Source organism: Aquarana catesbeiana, linkage group LG12 (assembly GCF_042186555.1).
Source record: "Aquarana catesbeiana isolate 2022-GZ linkage group LG12, ASM4218655v1, whole genome shotgun sequence".
NCBI classification, from domain to species: Eukaryota; Metazoa; Chordata; class Amphibia; order Anura; family Ranidae; genus Aquarana; species Aquarana catesbeiana.
In genome coordinates, this window is record NC_133335.1 from 236957551 (window position 1) to 236982413 (window position 24863).

Genomic DNA, 24863 nt, shown 5'->3' on the forward strand with positions numbered 1-24863 from the left:
GGGGGGTGTATAAAAATAAGGGGGGCGCTTAGTAATAAATAATAAATTAGCAGTGATCAATAATACATAATAACAATACTGAACAGATATCAACATGAAATAAATACACATTATATTATATTTATTTCATGTTGATATCTGTTCAGTATTGTTCACAACGATTATGTATTATTACATACATAGTTACATACATAGTAGGTGAGGTTGAAAAAAGACACAAGTCCATCAAGTCCAACCTATGTGTGTGATTATGTGTCAGTATTACATTACATATCCCTGTATATTGCGGTCATTCAGGTGATTATCTAATAGTTTCTTGAAGCTATCAATGCTCCCCGCTGAGACCACTGCCTGTGGAAGGGAATTCCACATCCTTGCCGCTCTTACAGTAAAGAACCCTCTACGTAGTTTAAGGTTAAACCTCTTTTCTTCTAATTGTAATGAGTGGCCACGAGTCTTAGTAAACTCTCTTGTGCGAAAAAGTTTTATCCCTATTGTGGAGTCACCAGTACAGTATTTGTAAATTGAAATCATATCCCCTCTCAAGCGTCTCTTCTCCAGAGAGAATAAGTTCAGTGCTCGCAACCTTTCCTCATAACTAAAATCCTCCAGACCCTTTATTAGCTTTCTTGCCCTTCTTTGTACTCACTCCATTTCCAGTACATCCTTCCTGAGGACTGGTGCCTAGAACTGGACAGCATACTCCAGGTGCGGCCGGACCAGAGTCTTGTAGAGCGGGAGAATTATCGTTTTATCTCTGCAGTTGATCCCCCTTTTAATGCCAATATTCAGTTTGCTTTATTAGCAGCAGCTTGGCATTGCATGCCATTGCTGAGCCTATCATCCACTAGGACCCCCAAGTCCTTTTCCATCCTAGATTCCCCCAGAGGTTCTCCCCCCAGTGTATAGATTGCATTCATATTTTTGCCACCCAAATGCATTATTTTACATTTTTCTACATTGAACCTCATTTGGCATGTAGTCGCCCACCCCATTAATTTGTTCAGGTCTTTTTGCAAGATTTCCACATCCTGCGGAGAAGTTATTGCCCTGCTTAGCTTAGTATCGTCTGCAAATACAGAGATTGAACTGTTTATCCCATCCTCCAGGTCGTTTATGAACAAATTAAATAGGATTGGTCCCAGCACAGAACCCTGGGGGACCCCACTACCCACCCCTGACCATTCTGAGTACTCCCCATTTATCACCACCCTCTGAACACGCCCTTGTAGCCAGTTTTCAATCCATGTACTCACCCTATGGTCCACGCCAACGCACCTTATTTTGTACAGTAAACGTTTATGGGGAACTGTGTCAAATGCTTTTGCAAAATCCAGATACACCACGTCTACGGGCCTTCCTTTATCTAGATGGCAACTCACCTTCTCATAGAAGGTTAATAGATTGGTTTGGCAAGAACGATTCTTCATGAATCCATGCTGATTACTGCTAATGATATCATTCTTATTACTAAAATCTTGTATATAGTCCCTTATCATCCCCTCCAAGAGTTTACATACTATTGATGTTAGGCTAACTGGTCTGTAATTCCCAGGGATGTTTTTTGGGCCCTTTTTAAATATTGGTGCTACATTGGCTTTTCTCCAATCAGCTGGTACCATTCCAGTCAATAGACTGTCTGTAAAAATTAGGAACAACGGTCTGGCAATCACCTGACTGAGTTCCCTAAGTACCCTCGGATGCAAGCCATCTGGTCCCGGTGATTTATTAATGTTAAGTTTCTCAAGTCTAATTTTAATTCCGTCCTCTGTTAACCATGTAGGTGCTTCCTGTGTTGTGTCATGAGGATAAACACTGCAGTTTTGGTTACTGAAGCCCCCCGATTCACTCGTGAAGACTGAGGAGAAGAATAAATTCAATACCTCTGCCATCTCCCCATCCTTTGTAACCAGATGTCCTTCCTCATTCTTTATGGGGCCAATATGGTCTGTCCTCCCTTTTTTACTATCTACATACTTAAAGAATTTCTTGGGATTTTTTTTGCTCTCCTCCGCTATGTGTCTTTCATGTTCTATCTTAGCCATCCTAATTGCACCCTTACATTTCTTATTGCATTCTTTATAAATTCTGAATGCTGTGGATGATCCTTCAACCTTGTATTTTTTGAAGGCCCTCTCCTTTGCTTTTATATGCATTTTTACATTGGAGTTAAGCCATCCAGGATGTTTGTTCGCTCTTTTAAATTTATTACCCAATGGGATACATTGGCTAATGCCCTTATTTAATATGCTCTTAAAGCAAACCCATCTCTCCTCCGTATTCTTTGTTCCTAATATTTTATCCCAATTTATGCCTTTTAGCAAGGTTTGTAGTTTAGGGAAGTTGGCTCTTTTGAAATTCAGTGTCTTTGTGTTCCCTTCATGTCTCCTATTTGTGTGATTTATACTGAAACTAATTGACCTGTGATCGCTGTTACCTAAATTGCCCCGTATTTCCACATCCGTGATCAGGTCTGTATTGTTGGTAATCAGTAGATCTAGTAATGCTTTATTTCTAGTTGGTGCATCTACCATCTGACCCATAAAATTGTCCTGCAAGACACTAAGGAACTGGCGAGCCTTAAATGAATGCGCGGTTCCCTCCGCCCAGTCTATGTCTGGATAATTAAAATCCCCCATTATGATAACACTTCCCATCCTTGCTGCTAATCCAATTTGTGATAGGAGATCCGTCTCCACTTCCTCCCTCAGGTTAGGGGGCCTATAGCATACTCCCAGTATTATTTTCCCCTTAGCTTCATCCCTTTGGAGCTCTACCCATAAAGATTCCACCTCCTCCCTAGCCCCCTCAGTGATGTCATCTCTCACATTCACTTGTACATTATTCTTGATATATAGGCATACCCCTCCCCCTTTTTTACCCTCTCTATCCTTGCGGTATGAATGAATGTTTGCCAGCCAATCATGAGAGCTGTTGAACCAGGTCTCTGAAATTCCCACAAAATCCAAATCCTCCTTGTACAACAGTATCTCTAGTTCACCCATCTTGTCCGCCAGGCTCCTGGCATTGGTGAACATGCCACATAGTTTAGACCGGTCGCATATTGTCCTCGTATTGGGTGTTTCAAGATTGCAACTTGGACTTGCTAATATACTCACCTTGTGTTTTTGTGCTTTGGTTAACCTACCACTAATGCCCCCAATACTACCCTCTGGAATATCTTCCGCGCTGGCTATCACTGTCTCTGGACCCTCCCCCCCATCGCCTAGTTTAAAAACCCCTCTAACTTTTTGGCCATCTTCATTCCCAGCAGATCTGCACCCTCCTCATTTAGGTGCAGTCCGTCCCTTCTATAGTACCGGTTACCGACTGAGAAGTCGGCCCAGTCCTCCAGGAACCCAAACCCCTCCTTACTACACCAGCTCTTCAGCCACTTGTTTACTTCCCTAATCTTCCTCTGCCTCTCTGGTGTGGCTCGATGTACCGGTAGTATTCCTGAGAACACTACCTTGGAGGTCCTTTTCCTCAATTTAGCTCCTAAGTCCCTAAAATCGTTCTTTAGGACACTCCATCTGCCTCTGACTTTGTCATTGGTGCCAACGTGCACCATGACAGCCGGGTCTTTCTGTTATTGATCACTGTTAATTTATTATTTATGACTGAGTGCCCCCCTTATTTTTATACACCCCCCACTAGCTCAAAGCTTGCTCACCAAGCACTTTGAGGGGATCAGCTATTTTGTACATTTCGCCCATAGCGAGCAGTTCTTCCCTTTTTCATTATCCTCCTTGTTAGTGTATGTTATGTGTGACCCAAGACAATTTATCCAATGTCACCCAGAAAGGTCAAAAGGCTTAGGCTCGTTTTTGAAGCTGGTCTTAACTGCATTCAATGGCATCCCGGGGGGGGGGGGGGGGGGGCAGAGGGGGCCCTGACCCCCCCAACATTATGCTGTGCCCCACCATGTGCCCCCCCAATTAAAATTTTTTTTTTTTTTTACAAAAAGGCAATGTCTTTTTGTTTGCATTTGCAGCGCATGCGCCGCATCTTACTTGGGCTGCCGCTGGAGAAACACAGTCTCTATTGAGAGGGAGAGTGTCCCCAGTCAGCTCCTGTGGGTGACTCCTCCCCCCTCCCTCTGCTCGCTGACACTGCATAATGCGAGCATTCACACAACCACGGCCGCCCGAGCTGCTCCTTCCCCTGCATCCTCATTGGCAGGGAGAAGAGCGAGTTGCAGGAAGGACTCCACCAGGACTCTCAGTTACTGAAAAAACAGACTGATTTCTCCCGTCCTTAGGACAGGAGAACCAGCCTATAAATTCCAAGAGATGCCAGACCAGCGCTGTCAATAGCAGGGGCAGGACAGCAAGAGGAGGCTGGGGAACCCCACAGTGGCAGAACACCAGGGCCCGGTGGCAAGACAAGCTTTGCATAGTTCTCCCACTGCTTTGGACCCTTATATTTTCTTGGTATGCTGGTGAGATATATCTCTTGTTTTCTGCCACCCTGGGGGGGGCCCCAATATAGTAGGAAGGGTGTTCACTGCAGAACATGTGAAAGGGCCTGTTGTGGGATCGTAGTAAAGGGCCCCAGGATATATATATATATATATAATTGCATTTTATAATTGCCCCCCTACTTTTGTCCCTGTCCCCCATGTGCCCCCCCTAAATATGAAAGCTGGAGATGCCACTGACTGCATTGTCTATATGCTTACCTACATATAGGCTTAATATTATAGTATCTTGATCCTTTTTAAATGCCCAGGCCCACCATTGGGAATAACCCCCTACAGATGCTAAAAGAAAGATATAGGAGCTGGTTGGCTTGTTGGATTCAATACAGCGGTGATGAGTTATGTCAGGGTGCAATGGGGGGGGGTGTCCACATTTGGGGAATTTGTTTTTAAGTTGGGCCAAGGCTCATATTCAACCAGATTTCAGCTCATTGTAGTCTTTGGAGGGAAGAGCTGAAAATGGATTGGTTGCTTTAGGCTCATTTACACAGGTTTATGTGCATTTTCTGTATGAATAAAGATTCTTCCTGGCAGAGCAAGCAGAAGATCCTGCATACAAGATCCACCTATAGCATAGCTCCCAATTGTTCCTGATTTAAAGGGACTGTCTCTAATTTGGAATAAAGTCCCTCTGTCCCTCTCAGTGGCGTAACGTGGGAGGAGCAGGGGGTGGTCATTCAGTGTAGTATGGTGGTCAGTGTAGTGTAGTATGGTGGTCAGTATAGTTTAGTATGGTGGTCAGTGTAGTGTAGTATGGTGGTCAGTATAGTGTAGTATATGGTGGTCAGTATAGTGTAGTATATGGTGGTCAGTATAGTGTAGTATATGGTGGTCAGTGTAGTGTAGTATGGTGGTCAGTATAGTGTAGTATATGGTGGTCAGTATAGTGTAGTATATGGTGGTCAGTATAGTGTAGTATATGGTGGTCAGTATAGTGTAGTATATGGTGGTCAGTGTAGTGTAGTATATGGTGGTCAGTGTAGTGTAGTATATGGTGGTCAGTATAGTGTAGTATATGGTGGTCAGTATAGTGTAGTATGGTGGCCAGTATAGTGTAGTATATGGTGGTCAGTGTAGTGTAGTATGGTGGTCAGTATAGTGTAGTATATGGTGGTCAGTGTAGTGTAGTATGGTGGCCAGTATAGTGTAGTATATGGTGGTCAGTGTAGTGTAGTATGGTGGCCAGTATAGTGTAGTATATGGTGGTCAGTGTAGTGTAGTATGGTGGCCAGTATAGTGTAGTATATGGTGGTCAGTGTAGTGTAGTATGGTGGTCAGTATAGTGTAGTATATGGTGGTCAGTGTAGTGTAGTATGGTGGTCAGTATAGTGTAGTATAGTCAGCCACCAGTAGAGGAGACCTTGTTGTGAGTCTTCTCCACAGACCGAAGCAGCAGTCGAAGCCCTCTTCAGACAAAGACTACTGGGACTGCAGTCAGTGTGTGCACCTAGAAGAAGTTTAAGGGAACTTCCGCCCGGTAAGTCTCACTTCTCCTGCCACCATCTTACCTGCACTTCCGGGTGGACACACCCTCCTGACCCTCAGTACTGACATTGTAGCTATCCTTTAGAGCTCTAGGTGAGCATTGCCAGGGGACGCTGTCCAGGGAGGAGGCGGTCAGTTGGCAGTGTAGTTGAGCCACCAGCAGACCAGATCTTGTGTGCCATTGATCTCCTTACAATGGCATCTGAAAGTGGGTGGGACAGACATATTAGGCAGCAAATGAACATGATGTTGTCTTTGTAGTTGATGTGTTGAGAGGAGAAAAATGGAAAAGTAATTGACTTTGACAAGGGACAGGGTCATATGTGTATTGGCTAGACAACTGGATCAGAGCATCCGCAAAACTGCATAGATGGATTGAAGTTCCTTTGGTTCAGCAGGGACCAGCCAGATTTTGATCCATATGTGGCTGTTCCGGCTTGACAGTGGTCTAGTAAATTTTATATATTTTTTATATATATATATATATATATATATATATATATATATATATATTATGTTTTTTTTTTTTTCAACTTTGAAGTTTTTTAAGGGTAAAAGTTTGACGCCATTCCACGAGTGGGCGCAATTTTGAAGCGTGACATGTTGGGTATCAATTTACTCGGCGTAACATTATCTTTCACAATCTAAAAAAAAAAAAAAATGGGCTACCTTTACTGCTGTATTTTATGCTGTATTTTATTTATTTTATGATTCAAAAAAGTGAATTTTTTCCAAACAATCCAAACAGATCGGGCGGCCGTGGTTGTGTGAGCGCTCGCATTATGCAGTGTCAGCGAGCAGAGGGAGGGGGGAGGAATCACCCGCAGGAGCTGACTGGGGACGCTCTCCCTCTCAATAGAGACTGTGTTACTCCAGCGGCAGCCAGAGTAAGATGTGGTGCATCCGCTACGAATGCAACTAAAAAGACATTGCCTCTTTGTAAAAAAAAAAAAGAAAAAAAATTGTTTTAATTAGGGGCACATGGTGGGGCACAGCATAATGTTGGGGGGGGGGGGGGGTCAGGGCCCCCTCTGCCCCCCCCCTAGGGATGCCATTGTACAGGTTGCCATTGTGATGGCATTCCCTCCAACATAATGGCAATAATGTGGGGTCTATAGTGTGTAGTACCACCTGTGGAGTATTTTATGTGAGTTGTCCCAGTGGTCTACGCAGGCTGAAGAGGTACTTTTTTTACAATTTTCTTAAGCAGCAAAAAGAACAAGGTAATAGGCATAAAGGTGAATAAACATTACAGTGAAAGTAAAAAGAAATAGTTATACAATGAAGGGGTGGTAAAAGTGCAGCAAGGCAAGAAAGTGATTACACTTATTTATATATTTTTTTAGATTTTTCAAAATACTACTCAATATATACCATGCCATACAAAAAAGAATCAGGTGCACAAGGCAGGAAAAGGAGGAAGATAGAGAAAGAGCAACAAGTTAGGCTAGATGGAAGCCTTAACAGGTTTCTTGTTGTGAACACTGCTGAAATTATAGCATGCTCATTAGCACCACAGGAGACTCAAGTCCCTGATCCAGTTTCTGTGGACATTCCTGTTCTTGCTTTAAGAGCAGAGACAGCCTTGCCTGAGGATGTTTCTACACAGCCAAATATTCTGCCAGAAAATATTGACGAAAAAGTTTTCACTGATATTTGGCTATTGGCCTAAAAGTGTGGATGAAACTTTGAAAACTGAACTTGTCAAGCCAGGAACAGTGGAACTGCAGAATAACGATGCATTGTTTCCAAGAGACAGTCATGGCAGGTCATTTTCCAAGGACTGGTTCTACATGAATTTGGAGAATGGTGTGTTAAGGACATGGTTGGTGTTTTCCCTGGTAAACAATGCTCCATACAGGGGCGGATCCAGGGGGGGGGGCAACGGGGCAATTGCCACCCCCCGAGAAATGTGTTGCCGGGTGGGTGAGAGAGCGAGCGTCTCTGCGAGCAGATTCGCGGGCGGGTGAGAGCAGGCAGCTCCGTGGTAACTCCATGAGCGGCTCCACGAGTGGGTGAGAGAGCGGGTGGGCTGGGCGGTGCGGTTTGCGGGCAGTCGGCGTGGTTTGTGGGCGGGCGGGCCGGTTTGCCGGGTGGCTCAGTGTGTGTGTGTGTGTGTGGGCGGGTGAGAGTGAGAAAACAGGCTCGGTGTGAGCGCACAGCTGGCCAATCAGCTAGCCGGGGGGCGGAGGAGCAGAGAGATGAGATCATCTCTCACTGCCCCGCGCCTGCCCTGCATCCCTGCAGTAACTTCCGCCCTCACTGTGCAGACAGCGTGGGCAGCAGAGAGATTACATTATCTCTCTGCTGCCTGACTCTGGGACAGCAAGAGACAAGCAAAACACCACCTTAGCAGGCAAGTGACAATCCGCAACGTGTGGCAAGTGACAATCCGCAACGTGTGGCAAGTGACAATCCGCAACGTGTGGCAAGTGACAATCCGCAACGTGTGGCAAGTGACAATCCGCAACGTGTGGCAAGTGACAATCCGCAACGTGTGGCAGGTGACAATCCGCAACGTGTGGCAGGTGACAATCCGCAACGTGTGGCAAGTGACAATCTGCAAGGTGTGGCAGGTGACGTGGCAACTGACAATCAGCAACGGATGGAAGGATGAAGCAAAAGGAGAGCCGGATAGCGAGCCGAGGTCAGGGCGGGCAGCAGACAACGTAATCAGGAGAACTAGCCGAGTCGGTACACAAGGGATCAGTTCACGAGAAGTCCATTTAAGCAGGTTACAGGAAGGGTGCTCAGGAACAAGTGTTGCTCAAGCAAGTGGAACAACAGGTCCCAGCCGACCTACAGCAGCTCCGCAGCTGATCTGTGAAATAGGGGGTAAGGGGTTTTATACTGTACTAGGGACTCATTGAGTGTTAAAAGGGGGCGCAAATTACTTGCCTTGCCCTGGGCGCTGACAACCCATGCTACGCCACTGCCTCCACCTCCCGTTTGAGGGTGTCCCACAGATGATCAATAGGGTTTAGGTCAGGAGAAATGCTTGGCCAGTCCATCACCTTTACCCTCAGCTTCTTTAGCAAGGCAGTGGTCATCTTGGAGGTGTCTTTGGGGTGGTTATCATGTTGGAATACTGCCCTGCGGCCCAGTCTCTGAAGGGAGGGGCTCATGCTCTGCTTCAGTATGTCACAGTACATGTTGGCATTCATGGTCCCCTCAATGATCTGTAGCCCCCCAGTGCCGGCAGCACTCATGCAGCCCCAGACCATGACACTCCCACCACCATGCTTGACTGTAGACAAGACACACTTGTCTTTGTCCTCCTCACCTGGTTGCCCCCACACACGCTTGTCACCATCTGAACCAAATAAGTTTATCTTGGTCTCATCAGACCACAGGACATGGTTCCAGTAATCCATGTCCTTAGTCTGCTTTTCTTCAGCAAACAGTTTGTGATCTTTCTTGTGCATCATCTTTAGAAGAGGCTTCCTTCTGGGACGACAGCCATGCAGACCAATTTGATGCAGTGTGCGGCGTATGGTCTGAGCACTGACAGGCTGACCCCCCACCCCTACAACCTCTGCAGCAATGCTGGCAGCACTCATACGTCTATTTCCCAAAGACAACATCTGGATATGACGCTGAGCACGTGACCTCAACTTCTTTGGTCCACCATGATGAGGCCTGTTCTGGAGCCTGTCTTGTTACACCGCTGTATGGTCTTGGCCACCGTGCTGCAGCTCAGTTTCAGGGTCTTGGCAATCTTCTTATAGCCTAGGCCATCTTTATGTAGAGCAACAATTCTTTTTTTCAGATCCTCAAAGAGTTCTTTGTCATGAGGTGCCATGTTGAACATCCAGTGACCAGTATGAGAGAGTGAGAGCGATAACACCAAATTTAACACACCTGCTCCCCATTCACACCTGAGACCTTGTAACACTAACGAGTCACATGACACCGGGGAGTGAAAATGGCTCATTGGGCCAAATTTGGACATTTTCACTTAGGGGTGTACTCACTTTTGTTGCCAGTGGTTTAGACATTAATGGCTGTGTGTTGAGTTATTTTGAGGGGACGGCAAATTTACACTGTTATACAAGCTGTACACTCACTACTTTACATTGTAGACAAGTGTCATTTCTTCAGTGTTGTCACATGAAAAGATAGAAGAAAAGATTTACAGAAATGTGAGGGGTGTACTCACTTTTGTGAGATACTGTGTATATATGTATATATATATATATATATATATATATATATATATATATATACTTAAAAAGAAAATGTATGTCATATTAATACAATAAAAAAGTTATAATATTAATAATAAAAAATAAATAATATAATAACTACATATAAAATATATTTATTTAAAAAATGTATATATATATATATTTTTTTTTTTTTTTTTTTTGTATGTGTTCGTGTGTATGTATATACAAATTTTATTATTGTACCTAACATAATAGATAAATGTATATACGAAAATCACAGTGAATTCTGTTTTTAGGCTGTCCACCAATATTATATTTTCAGCCGCTTTGGTCATGCCGACCAAAGCGGCTGAAAATATAATATTGGTGGACAGCCTACAAACGGCCCTATTTCTGTACAGACATTATATTATCTTCATTCACTCTAATTAGCTGGATATGAAGTGGTGAAATGAGGATATCGGGCATCTCCCATCCGCCTGTGTCAGCTGTGATCAAACAGTAATGGAAGTGGGAGCGCCACTTAAGAGTATTGTTGACATAATAACACATTAGCATAATGATCTGAGAGCCTTCTTATTCTCTGAATGTCTGCCAAGTGGAGGGGAAAGTCCTCGGTGTTAGATAGCAGGGATTTGTTGATATCTTCACTCTGTGTCATTGCAGATGGAAAGCCTTACACAGCTTGTTTTTCTTGGCACATATGCAAGGCCACTGCTTAAAGAGTAGTAGTTATTCCATATTCCAACAGTCATATTACAAATGACAAATGTATACATTGCTCAAAACGATGGTATTCATCCTGTGAAACTGCATTCATTTTGTACAAATGGGGAGCAAAATGTAATGTTACATGGTAGGTGAGGCTGAAAAAAGACACAAGTCCATCAAGTCCAACCTATGTGTGTGATTATATGTCAGTATTGCATTGTATATCCCTGTATGTTGCGGTCATTCAGGTGATTATCTAATAGTTTCTTGAAGCTATCAATGCTCCCCGCTGAGACCACCGCCTGTGGAAGGGAATTCCACATCCTTGCCGCTCTTACAGTAAAGAACCCTCTACGTAGTTTAAGGTTAAAGCTCTTTTCTTCTAATTGTAATGAGTGGCCACAAGTCTTGTTAAACTCTCTTCTGCGAAAAAGTTTTATCCCTATTGTGGGGTCACCAGTACAGTATTTGTAAATTGAAATCATATCCCCTCTCAAGCGTCTCTTCTCCAGAGAGAATAAGTTCAGAGCTCACAACCTTTCCTCATAACTAATATCCTCCGGACCCTTTATTAGCTTTGTTGCCCTTCTTTGTACTCGCTCCATTTCCAGTACATCCCTCCTGAGGACTGGTGCCTAGAACTGGACAGCATACTCCAGGTGCGGCCGGACCAGAGTATTGTAGAGCGGGAGAATTATCGTTTTATCTCTGCAGTTGATCCCCTTTTTAATGCCAATATTCTGTTTGCTTTGTTAGCAGCAGCTTGGCATTGCATGCCATTGCTGAGCCTATCATCTACTAGGACCCCCAGGTCCTTTTCCATCCTAGATCCCCCCAGAGGTTCTCCCCCCAGTGTATAGATTGCATTCAGATTTTTGCCACCCAAATGCATTATTTTACATTATTCTACATTGAACCTCATTTGCCAAGTTTGTTGCCCACCCCATTCATTTGTAGACATGTGCACTGCCGAAAAATGTGTTCATTTTCATTACATCCGTTTTTGTTTTTTGTTTTTTTTTCCCCGGGTCATTCGTTGTGATCGCATTACATAAATTCATAAATTCGAAAACCGGAAAATAAGAAGGAAAGTCCAAAAATTCGAAAGCGTGACTAACTAACGAACTAATAATAATAACTATTAACTGATAGGCATTGGAATTTCCTTTCAAATTTGGCTGTTGAATATCCATAAATTCGGATATTCGAAAATTCAAAAACACGAAAACTCTAAAATCTGAAATAATGACTAACTAATAATAACTTAACTAGTAAATTTTAGGTATTGGAATTTCCTTTCAAATTTGGCTGTTAGTGAATGTAACCAATACGAATTTATCCGAAGTTACGAATTATCCGAAATAACGAATCTAAAGAAATGGAACAGAACAAATTAATAATTAATAATAATAATAAAAAGTTTTTATTATTATTATTATTATTATTGTTATTTATTATTATTAATTTGTTACATTCCATTCGTTTAGATGCCGCATTCGTTATTCCAGGTAATTCGTAACTTCGGATAAATTTGTATTGGTTACATTCACTAACAGCCAAATTTGAAAGGAAATTCCAATACCTAAAATTTAATAGTTAGGTTATTAATAGTTAGTTTATATTTCAGATTTTAGAATTTTCAGATTTTCGAAATATCAAATTTACGAATATTCAAATTTACGGATATTCAGAAAAATTTGTTAAACAGGTTTACGTTAATTTGGATATTTCCGAATGAACGAATTTGTCAAAATTCATAAAAAAACGAATTCGAACTAAATGAATTGCAAATGTCTATTAATTTGTTCAGATCTTTTTGCAAGGTTTCCACATCCTGCGGAGAAGTTATTGCCCTGCTTAGCTTAGTATCGTCTGCAAATACAGAGATTGAACTGTTTATCCCATCCTCCAGGTCGTTTATAAACAAATTAAATAGGATTGGTCCCAGCACAGAACCCTGGGGGACCCCACTACCCACCCCTGACCATTCTGAGTACTCCCCATTTATCACCACCCTCTGAACTCGCCCTTGTAGCCAGTTTTCAATCCATGTACTCACCCTATGGTCCACGCCAACGCACCTTATTTTGTACAGTAAATGTTTATGGGGAACTGTGTCAAATGCTTTTGCAAAATCCAGATACACCACATCAGAGTATTTCAGGAGAGGAGAGTTATAGAGGAAGGAGCAGAGTCCTCCAGCAGAGCAGAGTATTTCAGGAGAGGAGAGTTACAGAGGAAGGAGCAGAGTCCTCCAGCAGAGCAGAGTATTTCAGGAGAGGAGAGTTATAAAGGAAGGAGCAGAGTCCTCCAGCAGAGCAGAGTATTTCAGGAGATGAGAGTTATAGAGGAAGGAGCAGAGTCCTCCAGCAATGCAGAGTATTTCAGGAGAGGAGAGTTATAGAGGAAGGAGCAGAGTCCTCCAGCAATGCAGAGTATTTCAGGAGAGGAGAGTTATAGAGGAAGGAGCAGAGTCCTCCAGCAATGCAGAGTATTTCAGGAGAGGAGAGTTATAGAGGAAGGAGCAGAGTCCTCCAGCAATGCAGAGTATTTCAGGAGAGGAGAGTTATAGAGGAAGGAGCAGAGTCCTCCAGCAATGCAGAGTATTTCAGGAGAGGAGAGTTATAGAGGAAGGAGCAGAGTCCTCCAGCAGTGCAGAGTATTTCAGGAGAGGAGAGTTATAGAGGAAGGAGCAGAGTCCTCCAGCAATGCAGAGTATTTCAGGAGAGGAGAGTTATAGAGGAAGGAGCAGAGTCCTCCAGCAGTGCAGAGTATTTCAGGAGAGGAGAGTTATAGAGGAAGGAGCTGAGTCCTCCAGCAGAGTATTTCAGGAGAGGAGAGTTATAGAGGAAGGAGCAGAGTCCTCCAGCAGAGCAGAGTATTTCAGGAGAGGAGAGTTATAGAGGAGAGGAGTCCTCTGGTGTTTCAGAACCAGAATTGTACAAAACAAGTCTATAGGACAGAGTACTTTGTATCGGAGTGTGAAAGTTGTTTTTGGTAACTATATATCGATAACAATTTTATGACCGGAGATATATAAACTCAGACGGACGGATCCTGATAAACCTGTTTCAGTCGGGAACTATTTGCTGACGTGCCGTTCCTGTAAATGTTCTTCTGCTTATCCAGCCGAATCTGCTGCCTTTCCTGTGGGTGATGACAATCTGTTTAGTTCAAATAAAACGTATTATATCTAATCTCTTGATGCGGTCGACAGTCTTCCTGTGGAAGCCACATGTAACGCAGGCCCTGGGGGTTGATATACTAAAGGAGAATAGACTGTGCCCTGGGGCAAGCTTAGTAAATGGGAGGGAGCTCTGCTGGCTTCCATCGTCCAATCATGTGCAAGCAAAAATTCCGTGTTTTTTTATTTTTTATTTTTTGTTTTTTTGTTTTTTTCCTTGCATGTGATTGGGTATTCTTTGCAAAGTGAAGCTGCAGCTGATTTACTAAGCTTGCAACTGCACTTGCAAAGTGCCCAGTCATTTTGTCTTTAGTAAATCATCTCAGTCCATATATTGTTTGCATTTTATAGCTATTATTTTGATCCTTGTGGGGGGTTTTAAATTATTTTAGGGGTAAAGGAGTGGTGGGGTGGGGGTGGGGGGGTATGCTCTTCTCGTTATGTCTAATGTTAAAAAAAATATGGTGGTGAAAATAATGATTTGATCCCCTGCAGATTTTGTGGGTTTGCCCACTTACAAAGAAATGAAGGGTCTATAATTTTTATCATAGCTGTATTTTATACTATAGAGACAGAATATCAACCAAAAATCCAGAAAAAACACATGATACAAATGTTATAAATGGAGTTGCAGTTCAGTGAGTAAAATAAGTGTTTGATCCTCTACCAACCAATAATAATTCTAGCTCAATGTTAGAAGGTCCTCCTAACGACAACTCATTATGTGTATAAAAGACACCTGTCCACAGAATCTCTTTCTTCCATTCAAACCTCACCATCATGGGGAAGACCAAAGAGCTGTCAAAGTACCTCAAGGACAAGATTGTAGACCTGCACAAGGCTGGACTGGTCAACAAGACCATCAGCAAAAAGCTTGGTGAGAAGGTGACAACTGTTGGAGCGATAATATTCGCAAATGGAAGAAAATCCAAAATAACTATCAATCGCCCTCGGTCTGGAGCTCCATGCAAGATTTCGCCTCACGAGGTGAGGATGATCATGAGAAAAGTGATGGATTAGCCCAGAACTACACGGGAGGAGCTTGTGAATGATCTCAAGGCAGTTGGGACCACAGTCACCAAACCAACCATTGGTAACACAATATAGCGCCATGCACTGAAATTCTGCAGTGCCCGCAAGTTCCCCCCTCCTCAGGAAACCACATGTACAGGTCCATCTGAAGTCTGCCAATGAACATCTAAATCAGGGATCCTCAAACTACGGCCCTCCAGCTGTTATGGAACTACACATCCCATGAGGCATTGTAAAACTCTGACATTCACAGACATGACTAGGCATGATGGGAATAGTAGTTCCTGAACAACTGGAGGGCCGTAGTTTGAAGACCCCTGATCTAAATGATTCATAGAAGGATTGGGAGAAGGTTCTGTGGTCAGATGAGACCAAAATTGAGTTCTTTGACATTACCTCGACTCACCATGTTTGAAGGAAGGAAAATGCTGACTATGACCCTAAGAACACCATCCCTACAGTCAAGCACGGAGGTGGAAACCTGATGCTTTGGGGCTGTTTCTCTGCTAAAGGTACAGGCCGACTTTGCCGCATTGAGGGGACAATGGATGGGGCCATGTATGGTAAAATCTTGGATGAGAACCTTCTTCCCCCAGCCAGAACACTGAAGATGGGTCGTGGATGGGTCTTCCAGCATGACAATGACCCAAAACATACCGCCAAGGCAACAAAGAAGTCGCTCAAGAAGAAGCTCATTAAGGTCATGGAGTGGCCCAGCCAGTCTCCAGACCTTAATACCATAGAAAATTTATGGAGGGAGCTGAAAATTCGAGTTGCCAAGAGATAGCCAAGAAACCTTAAGGATTTAGAGAAGATCTGTAAAGAAGAGTGGACCAAAATCCCTCCTGAGATGTGTGCAAACCTGATCACCACCTACAAGAAACGTCTGACCTCTGTGCTTACCAACAAGGGTTTCTCCACCAAGTATTCATGTTTTGCTTGGCGATCAAATACTTATTTTACTCACTGAACTGCAACTCAATTTATAACATTTGTATCATGTGTGTTTTCTGGATTTTTGGTTGATATTCTGTCTCTATCATTTAAAATCCACGAATTATAAAAATTTTAGACCCTTCATTTCTTTGTAAGTGGGCAAACTTACCAAATCTGCAGGAGATCAAATCATTATTTTCCCCCACTGTATATAATTTCACACAAGCAGTCAGGCTGATTGTGGGGGAATTGTGTTGTGTTTTTTTTTTTTTTTAGACAATCTCTTTATCTAAAAAAGGGTTATGCGATTTTAAAAGTTCTACACTGACAATGGAGAAGTTAATCCCCTACACAGAAAATGAGAAAGTTAAAATGTAATTACATTGAATGTGCTCAACAGGTATGCGAAAACAGATCAATGCGGATTAAAAGAAGGTCAACTGCAGCTGCCAATAAACTCCGAATGACCCAGAAGAGTCCTAAAATGATCTCAAACACAAACAACGCACATTAAATGGATACACATTTTTCAGAGTGACAGGAGAACAACAAAGTGTTGGGGGGCACATGGAGAGACATTGAGTGTGGAGGAGGGGGGCTAAAGATGGTGGATTAAATAGCCATAGACAGGTCCCTAAGACGACAGTTCGGGTTTGTGTCCGGGATTCACCCGGACAGTTCGGGTTTGTGTCCGGGATTCACCCGGACAGTTCGGGTTTGTGTCCGGGATTCCCCCGGACAGTTCGGGTTTGTGTCCTGGATTCACACATTATTCAGACTGGACTATGGCTTCCCAACAGGGTTGCTGGGAAGTATAAACGAATCATAGTTAATACTATGAAATAAAATTGCTATGTGCGCCACTAGAATGTTCAGGTTTGACTTGAAGAAAAGGTGGCAACCCTACTAAGACCTTCTGTAGCAACAGTGAACACCACCATGGGACAGAAAGTGAAGCAAGAATTCCTCAATGGGGACATAAGCAGCAAATAAACATTGAGAAAAGATCCCAATTCTATCCAAAACAAAAACAAGAAAAAAGTTAGCTTCCAAAAAAAAAAAAAAAAAAAGCAGAACTCAAAAGAAGTCACGTTTAGAATTTATTGGGTAACATCAATGCATAGGCCTGACTTGCTGAACAAACATATTGTTCTGCTTTATTTTTGTATTTTCAATTCAAAACTAGAGATGAGAGGTTTACACAGCCTGTATGGTCGGCTCTGAGTTTCATTCTATACACAACACTGACACCTTGTGGTCAGACAGGAATTGACATGTCCACTTCAATGTCCTTCAAAAATGCTAGATGTTGTTATTTCAGAGATAAAGAGGGTTCCCCTAAGTGGACTTTTAAGGCACTTAATTTATATTGTATGTGAAAAATGTAGCAAAAGTATAGAGAAAAATGTAGTAATAAACTATAACGAAACATTGATTTATCTAAACAATGCGTTTCTATCACCATAAGAAGTATATACATAAGGAAACCTCCTCACACCCAACGCGTTTCGGTATATAGTCTAGTCCTTCTTCAGGGGTGCAGAAAATAAGAGAGGTTCATCTAAGATGGAATTAAATGTTCTTATTTAAATGTTCTTATTTCTGTACTTTCTGACCCGGAACTAGCATGTAACCACTAAAATCATTGTAAAGTAAACTGATTTGTATACTTGTTTTCGGTCAGTAACTCAAAAAGTAGTGAAGCCACTTGGGGAGGCATGAAAGCCGGTCGGATGGTTTCAGAAGAAGGTTCTACATTTTGGATTGGATTGCTAGACTGTTGAGTGAAACTGGAGAGAATCTGTCATTGTAAGCTTTGGTACGGATGTCAAAATTTAGAGGAAGATGGAGCATCCTAAAAAATGATTTTAGGGACATAGGTCACCAAACCAATAAAAAGAACTTCCAAGGTTGAACTTTCCTGGCCCACAAACCGCAACAAAGAGGCAGCGAAATCTAAGGGAGCTGAACAAGTGGCTGGGAAACTGAGATAAGAAGGATGGTTTGGGGTTCCTAGAAAATTGAGCTGACTTTTCGGTCATCTTCTGGCTCTACTCTACAAATGGACTGTGCCAAAATGGGGAGGTTGCAGCTCTGTTGGGGATGAAAATGGTTAGAAGGTTGGAAGAGTTTTGTTTTAAATAGTAAACTTTTGTTAAGCAATTCCAGGAGAAAACAAAATGCAGGGTCCAGGGAGTTTGAATTTGCCACTGTAGCACCCTGATGTTTAGGCAGGGTTTCTCCTAAATTTACCTGTCAGGTGTAGTTAGCTTGGCTCATTGTTAGGGGTCAATTGATTACACCCGAAGTCTAGAATTTCTGCACTTCGCTCTTCTGCCGCTAGGTGGACGGGTACCTGGTGGCATTAGATAGGACAAGGGCAAAGAAAGGACAGATTAGGTATACATAGGGTGTCTCAACTCCCTTGGCCTCCTGTGAGAGCCTATATATTTGGGTGGAGTCAGGTGATCGGGATTCTGTGCCACCTGGACGGCTGTCTGGGTGGACGTGTGTTGTATTGCCCGGGCTGCCAGGCCGGAGTTTGGGCCTATGCTGGGCATATCTGTCTGCTAGGCTGCCTGAGGGCCTATCCAGAAGCAAGAGAGCAGCGCAAGGTTGGGAATGCGGTTTGCAGTCCAACCAGAAGTGACGGTTCTGCTGGCCAGAGAACCTGTCGTGGTCAGAGGTAGAGGGGAAGCTTTCGCCACTAAGGGACTATCCACCTTATTACCAGGGACCACAGTGAGTAGCTGAAGCAAGTACCGGAGCAGTATTCTCACGAACCGGGGACGGTGAAGAATCTGGAAACTTCAGCAGGTATCAAGCCAGGGACCCAACCAGCAGAGGTGACGCTTGCAGAGCAGCCTTGTGTGTCAAGCCAGGGACCAAGCAGGCCAGTGGGGTGAAGCTTAAAAAGTATCTGTGAGTGCTAAGCTAGGAACCCAGCAGGGAAGCGGGGGTGATGCTTGAGGAAGATACTACAGTGAAGATTGGAGGAGCTCACGGGATTCAGTGGCAGTGAATCATCTAGTCTAGTGAGAGAGACTAGGAGCTCAGTGGGTTGAAGAACTACAAGAAGTGATTGTAGGCAGCGCTCCTACATATGCAGATGTGGCGTTTTGCTGGATGCTTTTCCCTGCATGACTGTCCTCCTATAGAAGTCTCAGAGTCTGCCCTAACACTCTCTCCCAAAATTCTGTTCAAGAGAAATAAAATCTCTTTGCATTCAAGAAGTGTCTGGCGCCCATGAATCTACTTTGCATTACACCCACTATGCCTTACAACCCACTCTATATGGAAGGATATCAACGGCTCTTGGCTCTGGAGGTTCTCATTAGACTGAAGGAGGCCTGGGACCTTGCTACACCACTATTGGCTAGGCAGATAAATGCCCAATCACTGAGTGAAGAAATCATCAACTACATTAGTAGGACAATTAAGGTGGCCCAGAGGAGCACTGTGCTGCAGGGTGGTCCCTGTTAGTGACATAGAGTTGACCTATGCATGAGTAGGAGGGGGTAAATAAAATATTCAAACTATCCCCTGTACTATGGGAAAGAGACTAGTGAGGAACGGGGCAGCAAGGACATAGAGGCAGGTAGGGTAGCCATTGAGAAGGGTAGCCTTCACATACAGCCCATAGCATAATAGCCAACAGAGTTACAAAAGACTTTTAAAACAGTCAGAGCTAATAATCGATCCAGATACTCCAAGTGGAGATGTCTTGGTCAAATTTGTCATTTAGTCTAGCAGATTGGGTCATTTCGGTGACCCGCTTCATTATGGAAGGTGGGAGGTTAGATCTCCAACGTCTTGGTACCACCATTCTGGCAGCAAAAAAAAAAAAAGAAAAAAAAAGCAGAGAAGGCCTTGTTAGCAGGTTGCCCCCTATGAGCACCTCAGGACTACTACAAACCACGACCTCTCATCATTGACTCAACTTCAGTGTGGGTTGACGCCACCCTCCGACCAGAAGCCACCTTACACTTTAGGGCTCCACGCACAATTGTGGAAGGACTGTGTCTCCTCTTCAGCCAGCGACATAGTCTATTCCTATCTGTCCCAATACATGACTCTAAAGTCATTCTGAGAATGTAGAACAAATCACTTACCTTTAACAGCTTGCCTTAACTCATCACACTGCACCATTAACTGTATTATATACTATAATGCCAAAAGTATTGGGACACCGGCCTTTACACGCACACGCAACTTTAATGGCCTCCCAGTCTAATGCCCCGTACACACGGTCGGATTTTCCGACGGAAAATGTGTGATAGGACCTTGTTGTCGGAAATTCCGACCGTGTGTGGGCTCCATCACACATTTTCCATCGGATTTTCCGACACACAAAGTTTGAGAGCAGGATATAAAATTTTCCGACAACAAAATCCGTTGTCAGAAATTCCGATCGTGTGTACACAGATCCGACGAACAAAGTGCCACGCATGCTCAGAATAAATAAAGAGATGAAAGCTATTGGCCACTGCCCCGTTTATAGTCCCGACGTACATGTTTTACGTCACCGCGTTCAAAATGATCGGATTTTCCGACAACTTTGTGTAACCGTGTGTATGCAAGACAAGTTTGAGCCAACATCCGTCGGAAAAAATCCTAGGATTTTGTTGTCGGAATGTCCGAACAAAGTCCGACCGTGTGTACGGGGCATTAGTCCGTAGGGTTCAATATTGAGTTGGCCCACCCTTTGCAGCTATAACAGCTTCACCTCTTCTGGGAAGGTCGTCCACAAGGTTTAGGAGTGTGTCTATGGGAATGTTTGACCATTCTTCCAGAAGCGCATTTGTGAGGTCAGGCACTGATGTTGGACGAGAAGGCCTGGCTCACAATCTCCGCTCTAATTCATTCCAAAGGTGTTCTATTGGGTTGAGGTCAGACCAGGACAGTCAAGCTCCTCCACCCCAAACTCGCTCATCCATATCTTTATGGACCTTGCTTTGTGCACTGGTGCGCAGTCATGTTGGAACAGGAAGGGGCCATCCCCAAACTGTTCCCACAAAGTTGGGAGCATGAAAATGTCCAAAATGTCTTGATATGCTTACATAATTACATAGTTACATAGTAGGTGAGGTTGAAAAAAGACACAAGTCCATCAAGTCCAACCTATGTGTGTGATTATATGTCAGTATTACATTGTATATCCCTGTATGTTGCCATTGTTCAGGTGCTTATCTAATAGTTTTTTAAAACTATTTTTTGAAGGGAATTCCACACCAACTGCTGATGCCTTAAGAGTTCCCTTCACTGGAACTAAGGGGCCAAGCCCAACCCCTGAAAAACAACCCCACACCATAATCCACCCTCCACCAAATGATTTGGAGGGGTGGCTCAATACTCAAAGTCCTGACCTCAAACTCGATAGAACACCTTTGGGATAAATTAGAGCGGAGACTGAGAGCCAAGCCTTCTCGTCCAACATCAGTGCCTGACCTCACAAATGCGCTTCTGGAAGAATGGTCAAACATTCCCATAGACACACTCCTAAACCTTGTGGACGGCCTTCCCAGAAGAGTTGAAGCTGTTATAGCTGCAAATGGTGGGCCAACTCAATATTGAACCCTACGGACTAAGACTGGGATGTCATTAAAGTTCATGTGCGTGTAAAGGCAGGCATCCTATAGTGTACCTGTAGGCAAAAAGGGAAGCCACCATACTTCACAAGGCCTTGCACATTGTGATTTACAGGCTCAGTCCCTAGAAGGTTTCTGTACCGCAGTGGGCTCCAACAAAGAGGCCCTGCCACTAAATGAATAGCATGAGGTATTAGGCTGCCCTTCACTACTAGAACCTCTATTATCAGCCACCGTCATCACTTCTTCTCCCAGCTGCACCAACCCCTGCATGCACCAGCCTGCAATTAAAAAAACATACCAACAGTAACAAAAATAATATAATGTACCGTAGGCATCTGCCTACAGTCTTTCTTGAAATTGAGCCCAGGAGCAAGAATCGGAGGGCGGTTTCTGGGTTCCCTGAGATGCAAAGGGACATCATCTGTCCAGTTATTGTAAAAATCGAAATCCAGAAGAGCAAGGTCAAAGGGTAGGACCACCAGGTGTTTAGCATAGTGCCTCTCTCTTGAATGTGACTGCCAGCAGCCAGTTGAAGTTGAGGGGAATATTTTTGCCAATGGGGAAATTTAAACCAACATGTCAAAATCTTAATTTTTTTTTCTTCTTCTTTTTCTTTTTCTAGACCCTAGTTTGTAAGTTTATGAGTCAGGGTGAAATTTTTTTTGAAGGCCATCTCCAGTAAAATGGTGGTTCAGCTCCCGTTCCCAAGAAGACATAAAATGGGGAGAGATGAGTATTCCCAAATCAGAAAAATGGCATAGAGTTGGGGGATAAGGTGAGTGGGGGGTCAGAGATTGATGGCAAAGACCTTCAAAGGGCGGTGAGGTCTCTATGAATGGTTCCTGCACTGCTAAGGTGGATAACATAGTCTGTCAGGTCTGTTTCATCTCTCCATTTCCCAGGAGTAAATTGATCATCCTTAAACTCTACTTCATACTTCTCCTCAGGATCGGTACGACCTGTATTAGATATAAGTATATGGAGGGCCACGACCCTTCTTTTCTTTCTTCTTCTATTTTGTGATTAGTAGGACAACTAAACGACCATTTTACCCCTCCGACCATTTCTCAGCTATGTTTTACGAATACCACACTAGCGATAGGTTCGGTTTGGACTCCTACTACTTCAAAGTGAAATACTTTCCTCATCTGTTTATAAATATCTATATAGACATGTCTACCTGATGTTTCTTTAAATGTTCAACCTACCTAACATTCCACGGTGACCTTCTGAGCCTTTGGCCTGCTCATTCAGGACACATATTATTTGCACCCGAAAGCTCCCCATATTTGAAGGTCACTTCATCTACTGAGGTTCTATACCTCTTGTTGAAGGTTGATGTTTTGTATTCTGTACTTCTATAACTATTTATTTGTGCTTGTATTGTGATGTAATCTGTTTATCTCAATAAAACTTTTGAACAAGAAAAAAAACATAGTCTTTTAACTGGAGGTAATGGATCCAGCGGCCTGGATAAGGGGGTCGGTCTCCAGCTAGAACGGTTTAGAGGCTCCAGCCCGCTGGCTCACAGCGCCATGGAGATAAGGGAAGGGCTCCTACTTGTCCACTTTAGTGTAGCACCCTCTAGTAGTGTGCTAGAGAAGATGGGTAAATTTAAACAGGCTTGGCTGGTTGCTAGGCCTGTTTGTTTTCATTCTGGGCTGGGAGTGGCTCAGGGTAGGGCTGGGTGGTTCACAGGTAGTGTCATCAGGACCGTCCATTTCTTTCCAGAGGCCTCTAGTGCTTTCTGGAAAGAAGGCTGTGGAGGGGAGGTAGAGCCACCAGGGGTGTTTTTTTTTTTTTCTATCTTTTTATTTGAAAAAATTTTTCCTTACAACAAACACATAAAGGAACAAGAGACATCATCATGAATAAGAACACATTAATACCATCCTCTTATCCATACATTATTATCATTCCAATGTGTGCCAGTTCAAAACACCCGTAAACAGTAAGCCTCAAGAATAATTTCTTTCTTTTTTCCCCCCATTCGCTCCCCCTCCCCCTACCCTATACTTTTCTCTGCAGATCACCTCCCTTACTGCATTCACCCATTCTGGAACCGTTGGTGCCTCCTTTCTCTGCCAATACTGTGCAATAAGCTTTTTACCCTGAAACAGGCATCTGACCCTTGCTGTCTGTATGTCCCTTGAGGCCACTTTATCCCCCATTAATCCCAGCAAGCACTCTCTCGCCTCCACCCTCAATGACGTCCCAAACACCAAATTTATCTTTTCCACAACCCCTTTCCAATATAAATGTAGTTTGGGGCATCGCCAAAACATGTGAATCAAGTCTCCGTACCCTCCTCCACATCTCTGGCACTTTGGATCGGGCCTCTTACCCCACTTAAATAATTTCAATGGTGTATAATATGCCCTGTAAGAAAAAGAAAAATGAGACATCACCTGTGAAGGAGAGAGAGTGACCCTGGGCCCCAGCGACAGGACATGCTCCCATTGATCATCGGACAGTGCTCCCACATCTCTCTCCCATTTAATCCTATTTTTATTTTCCACCATTTCCACCATTTCCCCTCCTGGGCTGATGCCTTCAGGCATCCATAAATGTCAGAGATCAATCCCTTCATAGTGCGTGCATCAATAAGCTTTCTCAGAGAGGTCATTTCGCACCACACAGGTGCATCCTTCCCAAATTGTGCCTCTAGGCAAATATTGCAAATACCTATAGAATGACCTATTAGAGATTGCGTACTCCTCCACCAACTCCTGAAAAGATTTTAACCTCCCTTCCCTGTATACCTGTGCCAAGCAGTGAATACCCTGGCGGTCCCACTCTTCAAAACGCCCCATTTGTTTGAGCTCGTTGAGGTTATTATTATCCCAGAGTGGAGAAAATTCCGCAAAGCCAGTGTAGCCCAGAGTTCTTTTAACTTGTACCCAAGCCTTAACCATCATCTGGGTAGTGGGGCATTTGGTACAAAATGAATCTGCCTCTAGTGCCTCTGCAATTGTGTCATGTCCGATATCATTCAACAAGACACTGCCACCCACTCCTTCATCCCTTAACCTATTACTACCTCCCACTTGTTGCAGTTGGGATGCCAGAAAGTATCCTCGCGGGTCAGGTACCGCCAGGCCGCCCTTCACCTCTGGATGTCGCAACATCCGCAAACTGATCCTAGCCACCCCATTTTTCCGAATAAGTTCTCTAAACACACTGTCTATTTTTTTAAACCAGTGCTTGGAAATCCACACAGGAGAATTCTGCAGGACATATAAAATTTGGGGTAGCCAGACCATCTTGATCAGGTT